This window comes from Pinus tabuliformis, chromosome X, assembly GCF_031772625.1.
Source record: "Pinus tabuliformis cultivar Carrire ecotype Pingquan chromosome X, CPIR1, whole genome shotgun sequence".
Taxonomy (NCBI): domain Eukaryota; kingdom Viridiplantae; phylum Streptophyta; class Pinopsida; order Pinales; family Pinaceae; genus Pinus; species Pinus tabuliformis.
This window is the reverse complement of record NC_142308.1, coordinates 447,647,572-447,668,191: the sequence shown is the minus strand read 5'-3', so window position 1 is coordinate 447,668,191 and position 20,620 is coordinate 447,647,572.

The window sequence follows — 20,620 nt, the reverse complement described above, 5'->3', positions numbered from 1 at the left end:
AAGCCTTTGTGTTCTTGTCGAACACCTGCTTCTTGCAGTCTCTTTGCATACAATACATCAGTTAGCATATTTTCCACATTAATATGCCTGCAAAGTCATAACAAATTATTTCACATCACAATATATATTCATATACATATATTTATCGTAATTGTATGTATGCCAAACTGTGATTAACCATAGTTACTTATACCAACTTACTTTCCTTCTTCTGGGTAACCTCCAGGTTTGTTTACCTGGCTAGACATCCATCCAATGACCACTTCATACTTGCACACAAGGTATGTTATACACACCAATACACATTACATTTTTCAACGTTGTAGCATATGTAGTCACACAGTTCCATATGTAATGTTGTACATAATCCAGCTATGGTACAACCTATAATACCATCCTCATAGTATCACCTGCATGACATAAACATTATCCACATATTTTTCCACCATGTTATTATCATACCAACATTCATTTATCATGGTTCACCTATGTAATTAAGAAAGATTTTATGTCATGTGTAAATCAATTCCAGATGTCATGTAGTTACAATATTAGTCGCATTTTATTAGATTCATGCATATTTCATCTTAAACATACCTTCTGCTTAATGTTCCAAAGAATACTATTAACTCATGGCTAATAATTCACCTCGTATGTTTTATTTTTTCCCTTTTTACGCCTCAACAACCTATTGGCCATGTATAATTCAATGCAATCATGCATGTTCTTTTTTTCTTTACTTTCAATCCTAAACTCCTTGTAGTCGTAAGTGTTTGTGATCTCAACGTATTTAAATTTTAGCTCATTCTTAACATTAAATCACCCTTTACCAAAAGATGGGTTACCTACTTTATGGATTCTTGTTTGAATTACACAACATTTCCTTATGTTGTCAAGACACCTCATCAATGCACTCCAATAAGAGATCTTCTCAAAATTGATTGGTACAAATTATGATATCAATCTATTTAAATAGATTTGTTAAATATCATTTAATTGACCCAGTGGTCCATACCATTTGTGTTACTTCATCAATTACTTTAGTTTTTCACTCAAGGATACTTATGGGTTTTGTTATGCATATCCATCTAGAAAAAATGCATGTGTCCTTGAAACCTGTTAAGATTAAGTTTCTGCTCAATCATACGTTCTTCCAATCGAAGAACAAGTCACATTGTAAGCAGATGCATTAATAAAAGGATTAATTTGACCACCATGTGTATAGTTATATAGTATTTATACCATAACATGCTCTCACCATCCTTTACTTTGGTATAATACTTTTATAGCAATTATACCATTTATAAGTTGTTTTTATAGCATGATGACAATAGTTTAATCTCTGATTAGAATCATAGTCTAGTTTTTATGAGAATTGTGATTCATGAAGGAAACATATGTAAGTATGCCACTCAATTATGATATCTTCCACCCATATACATTACTTGTTATTAATTTTTAACAAAATCAAACAACATTACTTTTAAGGCATTTCCTTCATAGTGCATGCTATAACATTTTTGGTTATAATATTTTTCCTGTTAGTAAGATTAATAACTTTCAATTTCTTTATCGAGCATGACTCTTAACATATCCATGCATACTTTGCCTATTTACTATTGGCATATATCAGCCCAAGCATGTATGTTATCAATATATAACTTCAATATAGTTCAAATCCCCTGCATGTAGGAAAAACCAAATTTCTACATGATATGCATATTTGTAGGCATTGATAGCAACATAACATTAATTCTACAAATCATAAACCACCAATCCTTCCTCAACACCACTATGCCCAATATCTAACAAAACATACATTATATCACAACATAATAACAACTCCACCCTATTTTACCAATATAATTATTAGATTAATCACGCTCTTTCCTTCTACATAACATACTCCCCTTTAATAGGCATTGGTGTAACCAATATCTTTATGATTGTTGAGTAATGACTTTTACTTTCTTTGAACATGTAAGAGACTATCAATACCGGAATTCATGAGGAAGTTCTTACATGGAAGATTCATATGACTCATTACTATGCAACTATACTATACCATTTGATAGTAAAATATTCTTACAAGTTTATAATACTGCACACACACGTGCTTGCATTATAAATTCATATAACTCATTAATATGCATGGATATTCAACATGTTCCTCTCCAACATGTTTATCTTAATGACTACTTAACGAGACTATGGTAACAACATGTAAACTATCCATGACAAGGAATGGTTATATGTATCATTACACAACAATTCAATAATGATACAACCATGGTTTTCTTTATTTAATCTTCTTTTCTAGGGTTAGGTGATTTTATTTAGCCATGAATCTATACCGCAATTGTACCAATCACTATTTAAAAATCTTCGTCATTCACAATACCAATTTTTCTCAAGTTTCCTTTTATGTACATCTAAATGATATCATGCATGAATATGTATTTTTCCTTCACTTTCCATACCACAATATCCACATGCTCAAGCATGACTATTTTGGATATTTTCATGAAAGTCAATCCACTAAAGAATTTTCCTGTAGATGAATTATTGTTATAACACATATGGGTCATTTTGATAATGATTTATTGTGACACATATCAACAATGGCCTTTTTATTATGATGATTGGCCCACGCTCTTCAGTAAATATTGAGAGTTCTTCATAGAGTTGACATGGAACATATAGCAATGGCTAATTATAAATATTATGTCACGTTCTATGAGTGAATTCCCAACAACATCGTTAATTACAATGTATTTACTATATAATGCCATATGCATAAAATGTTTGTTCCAGTTGCAGCAATAATATTACACAATACTTATATTCACTATGACCTCAGCACCTGTGAGCCTCCTCATCATCTCACATCATCATTATTTTTTATTTAAATCCCCTATAACATTTTGAAATACATAATCATAGCCATATGAAATGATTAGTGTTGCACTACTGATCTAGATTTAAGAAGGAACACAATAAAGTATAGAAATAACCATAAAGGCAGAGATGTAGTGAAAATAATACTTCATTTCATTAATGTAAAATACTGAAATATGCTTACAAACAGAAATGGAAATAAACCAACTAGGGCGATGGTAGCTTATCTCTGAGAAGAGATGTGCCGGCTACATCCGTCTGTGTTACAAGGAGGCTCAAAGGCCTATTTATTGTTGAGAAATAATGGAAAGCCCTAAACATCCAAAAACCTAACCCTAAAAGATGAAACGCCAAACTGTGGGCCCCATTTGGGTAAATTGGTACACCAACTTCCTGGGGTCGTAATTATGGCATACGATCTACGTTTGACGTGCACAATATCTTGTTAGAAATATCTATCCGAGAACTAAAACTTTGGGAAGAGAAACATCAGTCCATGGAAACATGTTGCTCCCAGATTTCCCAAAAGACGTCGTTTAGGGCCTCAAAATGCTCTAGAAGTTCAGGACCCGAAAAACTACTAAAAATAGTAAATTGTGCTACAATTAAGGAAACTGAAAAACTGAAAGAGGCAGTTGTGGGGGTCCAAGTGGGATAGGTGGGTGGCCACCAACATCCACCTGGATCAAATACACTATTAGAATTCTTTATTCACTCCTTGAGCATAATAATACTTATCACTTGTACCTCATGATTATTGGTAACTTAGTTTTAAGAATTTTTATATAATGGAATTCAAGCCCGACGATATATATTAAATTTATTTTTAACCGTGAGAAGTATTAATGCATGTTAGGTCCCTATAATACTAGTGATTACCCCATTACTATTGTAGTTATATCCTTTATTAATATTGTTGTGCCCCTATTGTACCCATATTGTTATTATTGTGCCCCGTAGAATCCCTCTATTGTTATTTTTGTGCCTTTATATTATTATTGTTAGGTCGGCTGGGTTATATTGTGACTCCTTAGACTCGTATATATAGAAAGGAGGTTTTTTCATTTGAATCATCAAAGAATCATTCATTTTTGTAGTGTAAAGGAGGTTTCCCCTCGAAGAGGTTAAATTCTAAGGCATTGATCTATCTTTTCTATCTTTTTGTGAGCTCATTTCATAACATTTGGTATCAGAGCTTTGGATTCTAGGGTTTCGCTGCTCCAAATAGGTCATCGTGGCATTTTCGCTATAATTTTTTTTCTACGATTTTTCAGAAGCAAAAAGAAAAACCCATTTGAGAAGAAATCACACTGAACCTTGGGTCTGAATTTCAGAGCTTTTCACACTATATTTACGGAGATATGATCTGAGGAAGTTGGTATTTTTGCAGACTCCTAAATTACATTCCAAACAGGTGACTTGGGGGAAATCGTCATAACTTTCTCTCTAAGCATCGGATTGAAGTTTGTAAGAAGGTACAGAAATAGGATGGACTATAGCTTCTTGTATATATTTTTCAGAGCCAAAGGTCGAAACAGGGACACGTGGCATGTCGTACAAGTTCACTCTACTGAACTAGTCTATAATCAGGTCACTGTGGGAGATTTGGCATAACTCTTCCTTGGAGAATCCAATTTGGATTAGACTGGTGGAATTGGAAAGAGGACACAGAGGGCTACTGAAGGTCTCAATTTCAAAATTGGATGATCTGAAATTACAGAGATACATCAGAGGCAATATCGAGCTCCTACAACGTGAAAAAATGTGTGCAAATTTTTTTAAATTTTTGCTTAAGCTTGGTTTGAAAAATTATTTTGAAGGAATTCAAAGGGCATAGTAGAGAATGATTATAGGTAATTGATGCCCTGAGGAAAGAAAATTCAAACACCTAGTAAGCAACCTGAAAGCTCTAGCATGACTCATGAAGTAGAGGAAGAAATGCTACATGATATATCAAAATTACAAGACCAAGTGCAACAAATGTCACTCTCACAAAAGCTAACAAAAGCTAAGCTAAATGGCGTGGAATCTAAGATAAAGGGTGTGGAAGCTAATATGGATGATTTGAAGATAGATCTGAAGACAGATTTGAAGAGAGACATGGCAAATTCGAAGATAGACATGGCAGATTTGAAGACATATTTGACAAATTTTCTACAAGAAATACTTACAAATGGTGAAAGGGTAGTAAAAGAAACTCATGATGGGAACAAAAGAAATGTTAATCATGATTTCATAGACTCCAATGTTGGATCAAAGACCCACCATATTCCAAAAATCGATATGAGGAAGTTTGATGGCAAGGATCCCGCAACATGGATATTACAGATGGAGTAATTTTTCGATCTCAATAATGTGCAAAACACACAAAAGGTACGTATTGCAACTCTATATTTGGAACCAAATCAATTTGTATGTATCAATGTATTTTCTCTCATAAACAAATTATCACTTGGGCAATTTTTATGGAAGAATTGATAGCACGTTATGAGGATACAAAAAGAAACACTTTTTTTAGCCAATTGATAAGTCTCAAACAAAAGGGTTCAATAATGGAGCACATTGAAGAGTTCCAAAAATTGAACATAAGGGTAAAAAATATTCCAGAGGAGCATAGGATTGATGTGTTCATAGGGACTTTAAAGAATAATATCCAACATGATGTTCACCTTTGGGAACCTGATTCATTAGAGAAGGCATTCAGGTTAGCAAGAAAAATGGAAAGCAAAATTATGGCAACCAGGAAGCATACCACTCACAACTATAAAGATGGAAGTGTTGTTGCCCCTAGTCTTCCACAACCTATAAGGTTGACACCACAACAATTGGAAGAAAAAAGAGAAAAAGGGCTTTGTTACAGTTGTGATAGCAAATACACTAGAGGTCATAAGTGTGCTGAGAAGAAATTATTCTACATAGATTGTGAAAAGGAAGAAGAAAATGAGCAAGAAAGGTCAAAAGAAGAGGATATACTCCAGGAACAAAGCCTAAGATAAAGAAGAAATGAATCAGACCATATCTTGTAATGCATTGGCGGGAATTACCACTCCTCAAATCATCAAGATAGAAGGACAAATCAAGAAGAAAAAGGTAATAGTGTTGATTGATTCAGGAAGTACCCACAATTTTGTTCATTGTAAGGTAGAAAAAGAATTGAATTGCTTCCTATATCCAGCACCAGAGTGTCAAGTGATGGTTGCAAATGGAGGAACAATAAATTTCTCTGGAAAGTGCCATAATATTAAGCTATCCATGGGAGAATATGTGTTGACTAGCCCAATGCTTTCCATTCCAATGGGAGGTGCTGATGTTGTACTAGGAGTCCAATGGCTACAATCCTTGGGTACAATAGCTTTTAATTTCCAAGAACTTTTCATGAAATTTTCTACGGAAGGAAAGGAAGTTGAATTAAGGGCTATTGCAGGGAAACCGGGAAAGATAATCAGCTCTGACGGTATGACAAAGCTTATAAAAAAGGAACAAAGAGGTGTAATTGCACAATTATGTTCGCTAGATGTTTCCACATCGAAATCATATATTTATCTAGATCTCCAAAAATTCTTGGATAATCATTCCAAGGTATTTGAGACTCCAAAAGGTCTCCCACCTATTCGTGATCATGATCATGTTATTCATCTGATTCCAGGAAGTGTTCCTCCAAACATCAGGCTGTACAGATATCCCTATGCCCAAAAGAGTGAAATTGAACGTATGTTTGCAGAAATGCTAGACGCTGGTATAATTCAACCCAGTCAAAGTTCTTTCTCTGCTCCAGTAGTATTGGTGCACAAGAAGGATGGATCATGGCGCATGTGTCTAGATTATAAGGAGCTCAACAAGCTCACTATTAAAGATAAGTTTCCCATTCCTGTCATTGATGAATTTCATGGATCAATTTACTTCACCAAGTTGGATCTTCGTTCAGGATATCATCAATCAGAATGAAGGCTGAAGACATTCTGAAAACAACATTTAGAACTCATGAGGGTCATTATGAATTTTTGGTCATGTCTTTTGGCCTTACCAATGCACCTTCTACATTTCAAGGTTTGATGAATTCCATTTTCAAACCCTTCCTTAGAAAATTTGTGTTAGTATTTTTTGATGATATACTAATCTACAGCAAGTCTTGGAAGGATCATGTTGAACATGTTGACAGGGTGCTACAACTATTGGAGGAGAAACAATTATATGAAAAAAGATACAAATGTTTCTTTGGAGTACAGGAGGTGGAATATCTGGGTCGTATTGTATCTCATGAAGGAGTTAAGGTAGACCCTAGCAAAATTAAAGCCATTAAGGAATGGAAAATCCCCACATCCATAAAGCATCTGCAAGGACTTCTCGGGTTGACAGGGTATTATCTCAAGTTTGTTAAAAATTATGGGAGAATAGCAGCACCTCTAACAACATTATTGAAGAAAGATGCATTTTCATGGACTCCAGAAGCAACAAAGGCCTTCGAACATCTTAAAGAAGCAATGTGCCAAGCACTGGTCTTAGCTACACCGAACTTCACAAAAACCTTTATTGTGGAATGTGATGCTTCGGGAAATGGAATTGGTGCTGTTTTAATGCAAGATGAAAGACCCATTTCTTTTGAAAGTCATCTAATCAAGGGAAAGTTTTCACACAAAGCCATTTATGAGAAGGAAATGTTGGCAATACTACATGCACTTAAGAAATGACGACCCTACCTAATGGGAAGACACTTCAAGGTAAAAATGGATCATGATAGCCTTAAATACTTTTTAGAACAAATATTATCCTCTGAAGAGCAAAAAAAGTGGGTCACAAAGATGTTGGGTTATGACTTTGAAATCATCTACAAAAAAGGGAAGCAAAATGTGGTGGTAGATGCACTCTCAAGAAAGGATGAGGATGTGGAAGCATTGTTGTGCGCCATTTCTATTATCCAACCAGATTAGATAAATGAAGCAAGGGAGTAATGGAAGAATGATGAAGAAGTGTGGGCACTTATTCAAAAGTTACAACAAGATTCCAATACATCTGATACATTTAGCTGGAAAAATGATTCGTTATGGTACAAAGATCGCTTATACCTATGTAACAATTCCCAAATCAAACAAAAGATTCTTATTGAATTACACACTTCTCCCTTGGGAGGGCACTTAGGATTTTTAAAAACTTACCACAGGGTTAAGAAGGAATTTTTTTGGGATGGCCTTAAATCGGATATTCAAAAGTTTGTGGCAGAATGTTTGGTTTGCCAACAAAATAAAGTTGAAACAATTATGACCCCGGGTCTATCACAACCTTTATCCATTCCAAGCCAACATTGGGAGGAGGTTTCAATGGATTTTATCACAGGTTTACCCAAGTCTGAGGGAAAGAGTGTCATCATGGTGGTAGTTGACATAATTACCAGGTATGCACACTTTTTTGCATTATCACATCCATTTAAAGCAAGTACAGTTTCGACTACATTTATGGAAACAATTCAAAAGCTACATGGAAACCCAAAGATTATTGTAAGTGACAGAGATCCCATTTTCACTGGAAATTTTTGGACAGAATTATTTTCTTGTCTCGGTACTGAATTAGCTCATAGCTCATCTTATCATCCTCAATCTCATGGGCAAACTGAGGTAGTAAACAAATATTTGGAAGGATATCTTCGTTGCTTTGTATCTGATAAACAGACACAATGGGTCAAATGGTTGCTTTTGGTTGAATGGTGGTATAACACTTCCTTCCATACGGCAACAAAAATGACCCCATTTATGGCACTTTATGGATATCAGCCACCATCCATCACATCATATTTAAGAGAAAATTCTAAGGTTCAAGCAGTGGAACATCACATCGAGCATCAACAACAAGTCCTCCAACTCTTAAAGGATAACCTCGTGTTGGCGCAGAATATAATGGAACAACAGGCAGATCAACATCACAGCAAAAGAAGTTTTGATGTAGGTGATTGGGTATTCCTACGGCTACAACCATATAAACAAATGTCCCTCAAGCAAGCTAAGAAGGATAATAAATTATCACCAAAGTATTACGGTCCGTACAAGGTGTTGCAAAACATTGGTACTATGGCATACAAATTGGAGCTTCTTGCAGCTTCTCGAGTGCACCTAGTTTTCCATGTTTCATGTTTAAATAAGGTTATAGGTGATAAGCTCCCAGTTCAAACAATATTGCCAGAACTTGACGAGGAAGGAAAAATTATATTGGAACCGGAAGCAGTCACAGAAACAAGAACTCGACAACTACGAAATCGATCAATTTCGGAATATCTTATCAAGTGGAAGAACTTATCCACTGAAGATTCCACATGGGAGGATGAGAATTTTATATAGAAACATCCAGAACTACTCAAGCGTTGAGGACAACACTTTTTTGAAGGAGAGGGGCATGTTAGGTACCTATAATACTAGTGATTACCCCATTACTATTGTAGTTATATCCCTTATTAATATTGTTGTGCCCCTATTGTCCCCATATTGTTATTATTGTGCCCCATAGAATCCATCTATTGTTATTTTTATGCCTTTATATTATTATTGTTAGGTCGGCTGGGTTATATTGTGATTCCTTAGACTCCTATATATAGAAATGAGGTTTTGTCATTTGAATCATCAAAGAATAATTCATTTGTGTAATGTAAAGGAGGTTGCCCCCTCGAAGAGGCTAAATTCTAAGGCGTTGATCTATCTTTTCTATATTTTTGTGAGCTGGTTTCATAACAATGCATGAACACACATATGCACATATACATAACTTTGTTGCTCATAGTAAGCATGTATATCATATATGTAGTAAGAGCTAAAATATAACCTTCAAAAATTAATATAAACCCAACAACTCAAGGTAACGATACAATCTCTTTGGTGCAGTTCATTTAATATAATTATATGCACTTACATATCGTATTACAATGTATAATTATGTTGAGAATTGTGCTTTTACCATCCTACATTTCTCAATGTGTGCATTTTTAAGTAGAGAGTTCGTGTGAATCAAATCTATTTCTCAGATCTGTGTAAACTTTCGTCCTAGAACAATATATATTCTTATCGCTGATATTATTAAAGAATATATATCATAAATTTAAATTAATATTGTAGGTATAATATACATATATACCTCTTTTTTTATTATCTCTCTGTCATAATTGAAATTTCGGCAGTCTGGCATTGAAGTTATTAAAATTGATATGGTTGTTCAATACTGTAGAAGAGAATGACACCGTGAGATCGATGCGCGCCAATTACCAAATTCAGAAGATATCCTAAACATGTTATGTTACTACTACATTGCTTAGTGACAGGTTGTGAATGTTTATGCCTCAGTGTAAAGTTGGAGACAAATGTTTTACCGATTAAAAGAAAAATTCGGTAACTTTCACATATTATGAGAAAAGCAATAATTGGAAAAAGAATTCACAAGTATTCGGTTACCAAGGGGAACCATTTTTCAAATATATAAAATTTAGAAGAAAGGGTTTCACTAGGCTAGGCTATATTTTCTTTCTTTAAATCTTCCGCTTATAAATATTATAGGTGACAAAAAATAGTGTTATCAATAACATTGAGACTCCATCATCATAATCAACACAAATATATATATACAATTCTGATTCATAGAAGCTCAAAGTATTGTAGGAAATAGCATAAACTCTAAACCTAAGTATTCATGGTACATACACTTTAATGCAAATTACAGAATCGTAAGTATTCAAAACCTTAAGACAATACTCACTATTATTTCTAACCCAGCATAGTTCCATCACTGCTAAACCCACCAGATCGAGGGCCCACAAATTAGATAATACTCGGGTCTTCTTCAAACCCAAACTCTCAGAAATGGACTCGGGTGGTTGAACTTCTGCATTCCTATTTTCGATTTTTATACAGTCGACCGTTGTGGATAAGGTTGAATTGATATATCCCGCCCAGTCTTGCTTTCTAGTTTATTTTATTTTTTTATTTTTTTTCACGTCTAGTGGATAATCCTTATCCTTTCATGATTGGGTTTATTGCTCGGATAAATATTGAGTGTTGGATAATCTCTATCCCACTAAGTCAATAATGTGCATGAGGACTTAGTAGATATGCGTTCATGGTTGACAAAATGGAAACATCCTTCATGGAAGCATTATCGTAAAACAAAAAATAATTCTAAAACATCCTTATTGACACATTGATGATAATGTCTATCCATACTCATGATAATTATGCCCTAGAGGATATTATCCATTCCTTAGTTTTGCTCCTTCATGCATGTGGTATGGGAAATCGAAAATAAGAAACAATGTGATTTTCTCCACTCAATTTGAGAAGGTGTTGTTGCTCCTACCGTCATGTACATTTTATTTAGAAAACAAAAATGTATTAACTTTCCAACGCATGAGAAATGTCATCCCAAGGATAACATCCAACTCATCAAAAGAGGAGCAACCATACGATGTCTCCACGTCCTTGTAATCTACAACTTATATAATTAATCAATTTAATTATCTAGATGTTTTTGGACTCCAAGACAAGATAAGGGCCACCGTGCTATTTTAAACTGTAATTTAAATTTAATAACTTAAAATCCCATGTTTGTTTTAACTACAATGGTTAATAGATATTGATGGATGATTAATTTCCGCGAATAATTACAATTCCTAATACATCTGGTTGCAGGAATAATTGCCTAGTTTTCGGTAATAAAAATTGTATTTAAACAATAAAATGTTGAGACAATTTTTTTTATGAGATAATCTTGTTGCATAACTTCTATTTTGAAAACGATCGTGGATAGCTTTAACACACCAATGCTTAAATAGTTTTATGTCGATCTTCATATCCTATTGCCACCGGATAGGTAACCCATCTATTGAAAGAACTGCAATCTTAGACTATACACGTTTTGCTTTTACCAACTTATTATGAATGATGTTGCTATATTCATAAGCCAAAAATTCTCTATCTCACATGCATGCCAAAAATCATCATCCATGTCTTGCTACTTTTTCTCATAAAACATGATCTTTAGCAACCCCAAGTGATGTTTATTTCATTCCATCGAACTAGAAAAACCTCTACCGAATCGAAAAAAAAGGTAGCATATGAGGAATAAAGCATTGTATGCTAGAAATGACTCGATTTACATCACCATTTGAAAGGATAGAACAACTGTTAGACTCGGTATCCACAAGAGAGTCTATTGACGACCATTCCTATGGTTCCAATTCATCACCATCTCCGTGAGAACAAAGGCAATAGGTTGCACCCATGGTGTTAGGCGAGGCACCCATCTATTAATTGTCATTGTAATTAACGATCCCAACTAGATTTAAATTTATAGAATTACACATCTTAAGATCATGACATTCAATCATTATTTGATACCTCCTTGTGCGTTGTTTTCTCTCCATTAATTAGGTTCACAGATTAATTCATCCGCATATTTAAAACATTTTGTCTTCCTACCTGATATGTGCTTTTAAATCCTTTGTCATCAAACCACCGAGCGCCCATATGGAGGGAAAACATAATGTAAAGGCTAGGTTTTTATTCAAATGCCCTCAAATCGACATCTCTATTGCATCTCTGTTTCTTTCCCATAGTTCATTAATCTATTGTATAAGGAGCATCCTATCTACGGATGCAATGTGTTTATTAAGAAAAGAGTTTTCCAATGGCATGACTGGAAATTTAAGTGCTACCCAACTCGACTGCATCATGGAGATTTGTGGCTGAAATCCATTCCTGTTAACCTTAGAAACAAGGGTGATACATTCAGAAGAGGACAAGAAAAGGCATATCGAATAGTGATAAATAGCAGACAAAAAAATGATGGGTCAAATTTTTCAGGATACTGAACATTATCTCTTGGCATATGAATCTCTTCTCAATAAGTGCATGGGTCTGTTTTATTGACATCTGTATTTTTTTTTTGTAGTAAGTGGGATTGGAACACAATGTCGGATATAGTGGGAGAACTGAGCTAGACATACTAGAAAGGAGAGAACTTGTCACTAAATGCAAAGACGGGTTTGCATGTATACATGATGTCATTTCAACAATTGGTCTCTAGAAGACAGATAATTTGAGATTCAAATTCACAAGTGCAACTGAACAACATAAATGAAGATAAGGTTGTATTCAACAATCTGCCTTAACAATTTAATATAATAATATTTTAGATGGATTGGAATAACATATGTCCACGTTATTACTTCTACAATTTTCTCCATACGACGTTAGCCTATTCTTCCTGTTATGTATTCAAGCACTTTGAGCTTAGTAAGGCATCCCCTAATTAGTGATCAAAGGTTTAACAATCCCTTTATGTTATTAGTTATTTGAAAAATAACAAGAAATTTAGGAGATCTCACTCCTCATTAAAATATTGTTGTTGTTAATCTTAGCCTGGAATTTCCTTTAGTTGTGAAAATCAATTTAACATGAACAAGACATGGCTGCCATTACGTAGGTGGATTATTCAATAGGACACAATGTTTGAACCTATGCTCCGATACCATTTGTAACGTACCTCTATGGCCTACCTAGAAAATAACCCCTAATTCCCCATTATTTAAAAAAAAACTCCTTAGTTATAATTAAAATTTCACGTCCTATTCTTCTAGTTGGACAATCACATCACCTGCAAGAGGTATCCTATACCATATACCCATTAATTCTTCTTCATCGAATGATTTTAAAAATACAACCAGGAGGAACCATAACATGCAAGCATCAAGCCCCTTGTGATATGTGTGGTATCGATATCACTGACCCTTAGATATAAGACTACAATTTACTTCCTAGTTTCTCTGCATGCCTCAATGCCAATAACATGGTTACCATAATGCATGCATAAACTTTATAAATTAACTCAGATAATCACATGCAACACTTTCATCACATCTACTCTTTAATCAAATTTCTCAAAAGTGTTTTCGTCCACTTAACAGGCCATTCTGCTACATAAGGAATGCATGAAGAACACATGCATAGTAAGAATCTATCATTTCCATCATAAAATTTACTTTTAAGCAATTGATAGAAGGAAAATCAATCCTTATTGGGTGTACATGCAATAAACAATTTGACCATCATAGATTATTCTGTTACCTACATTATACTATGGAAATCCGCAACCATCTACCACTATCTACCATGTTAATGAGAAGCTTTATATAACTGTAAAAGTTCCTTCATTAACATAAAGAAGATTTCCATTATATTCATTTAGTATCCTACTCATTCATAAGCATAAGAATGGAATACAACTAGCATCATACCCACATAAGCCAAGAATGTTAACATATCCAATATTGAACCAAATAAAATAATCACAGGAAGGGAAATTGACCGACATACAACCATTTCATGCAAATGACACCAACTAAATCTCACTTGGAGGGAGGAGCACCACCACCCAGCCATGAATCACCTCTGATTCCCCCCGAGCTGAAGATCTTGCCAAGGGTCAATTATCCTCAATTAATCGATGCACTGGGTATTTAATACCCTCTTTCATGATTTAGTTACGATTAGCAGCGTCCCTCTTTATGGATTTTTCCATTTCCCTAGGTCTTATCCAGAAAATCTCTTATTTATCTCCCATGATGCTTTTCCACATAAAAGCTTGCCTTTATCTCCCACAAAGCTTTTATGTCAATGGATCTTTATCTCCCATCCATCCGATGGATATCCAATCCATCCAAGCTTATCTAGAATCACATCTAGAATCTTTATCATGAAAGATTCATCTCTATCCCATTCCTCATGGGATTTTGCAAGCATCTCCTCTCTCTTGGTGATCCACCCTCCAAGTGATGTATTTTATTAATTTATTTAATAAAACAATTTCTTTTCATATTACATATCACCTAGATTTCCTCAGCTTAGGTTTAGAATAGTTTAACCCACAAAGGAGGGTATCAAACCTAGCTTTCCTCGCCTTAGGTTTACATACATTTAACACACAAGGGAGGATATCACACCTAGATTTAAGTTAGCTTAGGTTTACAATAATGTAGTACACAAGGGAGGGGTGCTATAATATGTCATTAAACACCTACCCTAAGGGTAAAAAAATTGAGAGTAAATGGACCTTAAAGGAAAACACCTAAGAATATTTCCAATGAAAATGACTAAGAGCACAATGAACTTAATTCTTAAAACTAGTAAAATTAAAATTTAACCATATTGATGACTAGGGTTTGCATCTCTTGGCAATTTGAATAGTGCAAGTCATCAACCTCACCACCAACAACTTTTACCTAGTCAATGTAAAATTTTCCAAGAACGGTTGAAGAAGGATATTGGGAATTAGTATCACACACCATATCCGAAGAGATGGCTTATGATTTGAATCCACAATCACTGATATAGTCCTAACATGCATGATTCTCTTATACTCTTGTGCACTATCAATAAAATTGGCATGAGGCCCTCCAAATGCCATTGAAACCCAAAACCTCTGAGAAAATCCAATAGCCATGTATGCTTTGAACTCCTATAGAGAATTTGATAACATCAACGCCAATTCTGATGTGGCCATGAAAACCTTAACACCATTCATATGTGCATTCCTAATGAAATCAAAGGAATCTCAGAACTAACCTTTAGTTTTAGGATACTATACCATAACCCTGCATACATCCTTAGAATTACCGTAATCAAAATCCTTCAAAGAAACCTTTGATACCTTCATATCAAGGGAACCTACCCGAATTGACATGGCTTCTACTATAATGGTTCTTTCATTGAGAAGAGAAACATTGTACATGGGAAAGTTGGTGATATATGTAACCATCCTTTCGAAAATCAGTAGTGGCTCCAACCTCCCTTATACAATCTCTTCCTGGCCAATATTTTGTCTAGCTCTTTGAAGTTTTCCTCTGAGTTGTATTGCCTCGACTGGTAAAAGAAATGGTGTGAAAACTCATCCCTTTGTCTTCACAAATTCCCCTACCCAGCATTGCAACATGACAAACCAACAATTCCCTCAATAAACGAAGAATTAATTGGGGAATTGTATCAATTTTATAGTTGTTTGTTATACAACAAAATGACCTCATCATCAACTTAGAGGTGAAAGACATGATAACTGAAGCAAAGACCACAATTGCAGGCCTTGATTCCACACTAACGCTGGTTACACAATGAAAACCTACTTTATAAAACTTGTTACCAAGCCTAAGGGTGCATTAGTGACCCTACTAACTCAAGTTGTTAGACTAGGGGAAGCGTTAGTGAAACTAAGGGAAGTTCAATGGGTCAAACCAACGAATTGACTCACAAATATCTAGATATTTATCCATAAATTTTCTCAAGAAAAGCAAGGAAACATCCAAAATCAAGATATTTGGAGGATTTCTAATCTAAGAAAAGAAGGCAAATGGGAAAGAGCTGAAAAGCAGAGCAAGTTCATTGCTTTTGCCCTAGTGAACTCTATGAGGAAGTTGGCAAACCTAACTCAATTGCTATATAAGCAAGGTGAGGGTCATTGTGAAAGGGGTTAGAGCATTTGGAAGGATAGCCTACTAAGCTGTTGCGAACTGTCACATACTTGAAGAAGTGAGCTAGGAGAGAGAGAGAGAGAAGCGGAAGGGGCAAAGGAAGACTGATACAACGGATGGTTGTAATCACTCTTCCATTATTAATACAGAACTACAGTTGTGTTCCCTACTCCATAGTGTTGGTAACATTGTCCATTAAGTGGTTCATTCGATACTTGTTTAGATGAGTAGTTTAGTTGTATGCAAATAGATGTTCATTGTGCATTCATATATTAGTTTTCAAGATTGTATGTTGTGATTGTGTTTGCCTTTCCTTTGTGCAGGAATTGATTTGGAGTCGTCTTTGAGGGAGTTCTTCTTGGCTGCATTGCGATCTCCAAACAAATCTAGAAGGAGACTTGAGGTAATCCTCTTTCCATACTTTGTTAACTGATATTTGATAGATGAACATGTGTATAACTTGGTAGCTTCTGCAGATAATCTTATAGTCTATCAAAGGTCTCGGGAAGGCCTTTGAGGGTAGTTTTCATTCTCCATACACTGTGCATTTTACCCCACAACAGAATTGGCAACTCCGCTGGGGACTATACATCTAGTTCCTGGTTTACCCAGACTCTTATCGGTTTTCTCTTCCTTCCAAGAGCTCCCTATTCTTTAGCAATCCTTTTTCTGATCCACCAAATATCTTGCTGCATCCTACTAGTATACATTCATCTCAGAAACTGATCTTGGAAACCCTCTTTTTGATAAATTTCCCACACTAACGCAGGTTACTAGGCTACACAGAGCTTTATAAAGCACTGTGCCTGTGTACAGGGAGCGTTAGTGGGCCTACTAACTCTCTGTAGCCACTGTTATAGAGAATTAGTCTCCCTTTGCCTTGATTTCCAGTAGTATCTGTGGACCAAAAGGGATGGAAAATTTTCTCATGGGCTGAAATAAGATCTGTAACTGTATTATGTCAGCAAAATTGGTGTCCTAGAAATTTATTTTTAGGAAAAAAGTTTTGGTTTTTCTCTCTTAAATTTTTTTTTTCTGAAAGAAAGACTGATAATTTGTATTCATCCTTCTGTTTAAATAGTTATGAGTTGCTTCATTTTGGTTTCAAGTAGTTGTTAGGAAATATTGGAAAAGAATCTTTTGGTTATGCATGTGTTGAAAGACTATAGATGCATAGACGAAACTATGAATATGTGAAAAATATGAATATGTAGAATACAACTTGTATGCATCAAATTGAAATTTTTTTCAGAGCATTGTTTTTGCATGATTTATTGAGTCAAGAGTCTCACCATATTTCATACGTCAACACCCCTACCAAAGACAATAATCAAGTACACATAAGACAATAATCAAGTACACATAAAATTTACATTAAAATCAATCAGTTACTCTTTTGAGCAAACCAACGGTAGCTAGGCTAGGATCTTGGGATAAGCATGTGAGTGAACTGCCCAAGGTCAAAAACCAAACTAGTGTCGTTAACGAGCGAAATATTTCTTCTGCAATCATACTACCAGGACCACTCTAGTAAAAGCAGAGTAAAATACGAGACAACATCGGACTATAATTGAAGGTAGCTTGCCTTTTGGGGGTCCCTTCGGGGATTTCAGAACTGAGTCGGGGACACAGGTATCCTACCCACACAGCTTGCTTTCTACGACTATGTCCCCCCTGGTGGTGTCTGTGATCTGAGGTATCTCTAGTGGCCAAACTTATAGGGACTTAGACAAGGTGACTAGGACAGGCTGTCCTGGTACCTAACACAGATGGATCTACTTTGTCTTTAGTTTTTGGGAGGGTGCTCGTTTTCACAAGAGTACTTGGCCCCTCAATCTGAGGTTCAAGCGAAGCTCTAAAGTAACAGTAACTGTACATTTGGCCATCCTTCTCTGTTATTCATTGAGATACCAGGTTTCATCTTTGATGATCGGTGCTTATCAAATAAGGTAGTTTCCCTCTGTTTGCTAATTGATCCATTTAGTGTTTTTTTAATACATTTTTTAGGTACCTGAGTGCTATCATTTTGAGACTTTAAAAGAATATCACAATAAAATTTATTGATTAAAATTAATAGTCATTGTGGCTACATCCAGCCCTCGTCGTCACTCCAAATGATTGTTAGGACTTCCTCCACTCATTGTGGAGGATCCTCTGAGTTCCACTAAACTAGATTCCCCATCTTCAGGGGATCAGTCTCCTAGATCTCACACGGGATTTGTTTGGACTACCGATGATTCAAGTTTGCTGGAGGATTTCTTTATCGAGGGATTTCTTCCCCCTTTTAACCCTCCACTCACGAATCCGTTGGAACCTGTCTTGGCTCCCGTGGTACCTATACTTCCTGCTTTTGTAGTTGGAAAATTTCCATCTATCCAGTTGACGACTAACGGGTCGTGGAACTTTGTGGACACTTTTGCTCCTCCACCACTTCCCTAGTCAATGGTCACCACAACACCGGTAATGGTGAATCCTGCTATACCATTTGTCCCAGGTACAACCACTCACATGACACCATATCCGAGTGGAACCCAGCCAATGCCAGGTTCCACCCCTTTGGTGCCAAACTACATACCTTTGACAAGTGCCACATATAGTGCTCCCTATAAGACTCAATGTGGCACTATGGGCGTAGTTCTCGTCTACCAACAACATGGTCAACCGCCATTGTACAGTTCAAACCCCCAGATTCATATACCTGGGGGGGGTTCCCAATATGCACATGCTGGTTGGGAACATAACATTTCCCCCTCCATTCTCAGGCATGCATGGTCAGTCACTAATTGACATGAGCATTATCTCTGTCAATCAAGAACAAATGGTTAGTTCTATGTCAGGCGGGAATCCTCAAGGGGTTCCCAACTAGTCCATGGGGGCACCCTACTCACATACTCAAATGAGTCAAGGGGGCACCGCTTATACTGGGGGAAATTCCATACCCCAGTATCAAAATCCTCATGGAAATCCACTCTACAACACCATACCTCAAAGCAACTGCTACACCACGCAACCCATGTATAATATGGGGAACCAAATGATGGGAGGAGCACAAATATCCTCAAGTCATCCGTCATCACCATGGTACGAGTCGGGGGCACCTAACTCTCTGCCTTTCTTGGCAATGTTGGATATACCCGACTTATACAAGTTGACAAACAACCCCATCTATCACAACTTACAATGGTCGCTGATCCTGCATAAAATACCAACGGACATCCCAAAGTTCGATCGAAAACAAGGGGAGGATCTGGGCACCCATATCACCACCTACCATCGCTGGTGTGTTTCAAACTCTATGGTGGATGATAGTGTCTAGTTATGTCTTTTTCTCCGCACCCTCATTGGCAACGCAGCGAAATGATATATTCAGTTACCACGCACATTAGTAAACACCTTTGACACTTTAGTGATGGAATTCCTAAAGCACTTCCAGTTACCTATCTACTATGAGATTGGGACAGAGCTCCTCACTTCATTTCGTCAAGATACTGCCACCCACATCTCTGATCATATTCATGAATGGAGATGTAGGCGAAGGTTAGTAAAGGCTCCCATCCCAGACTTTCTCTTAATAGATTAGTTCTGCAGGTCCTTACTTCCTCAAATCGCTAGAGATGTCGCTCTAGGTGGTGCGGTCACAGAAGACCAATCCATACATCGTGCCCAACACTTAGATTTGATATATTCACAGTTTGGCACTCTTTACGACATAATCCCCAATGCTTCCGCCACTCAGTACCCCGGAGTGCATGCTGACGGGATTGTTGGCGCAACCTCTGGGGCTGCTGTAAAACAACTCAGTGGTCACATTGCCAAGCTGCCAGTGGACCCCTATACCAATACGACTGTTCTTCCTACCACTATGATAAACTCTGTGTAGTCTACAAAAAAATCTGGTGGCAAGAACAAGAAGAATAAGCAAAATATAGCTCCTTCTGAAGAGTAGTCACCAAAGTAACCCAACCTAAAACAGAAGGCCGCTGCGCTTTTTATGCTCCTATACCAATAGGTGTCATATTTCATGATTGACTTGATAAGATCTATAATATGTTCATACCTTTCCTTGTTGCAAAGGTTTTCCATATTGCTAAAAATCAATTTTTAAAAAAAAGATATAAAGAGGGTATACCCTAAAAGAAAAATCAAAGGGTGAAAAGAAATAAAATGGTCAAAAAAAAAGTGAAGAAAATGAACCCCACCAAAAGAAAGACCAAGGAAAGTGTGCAAGTCTAA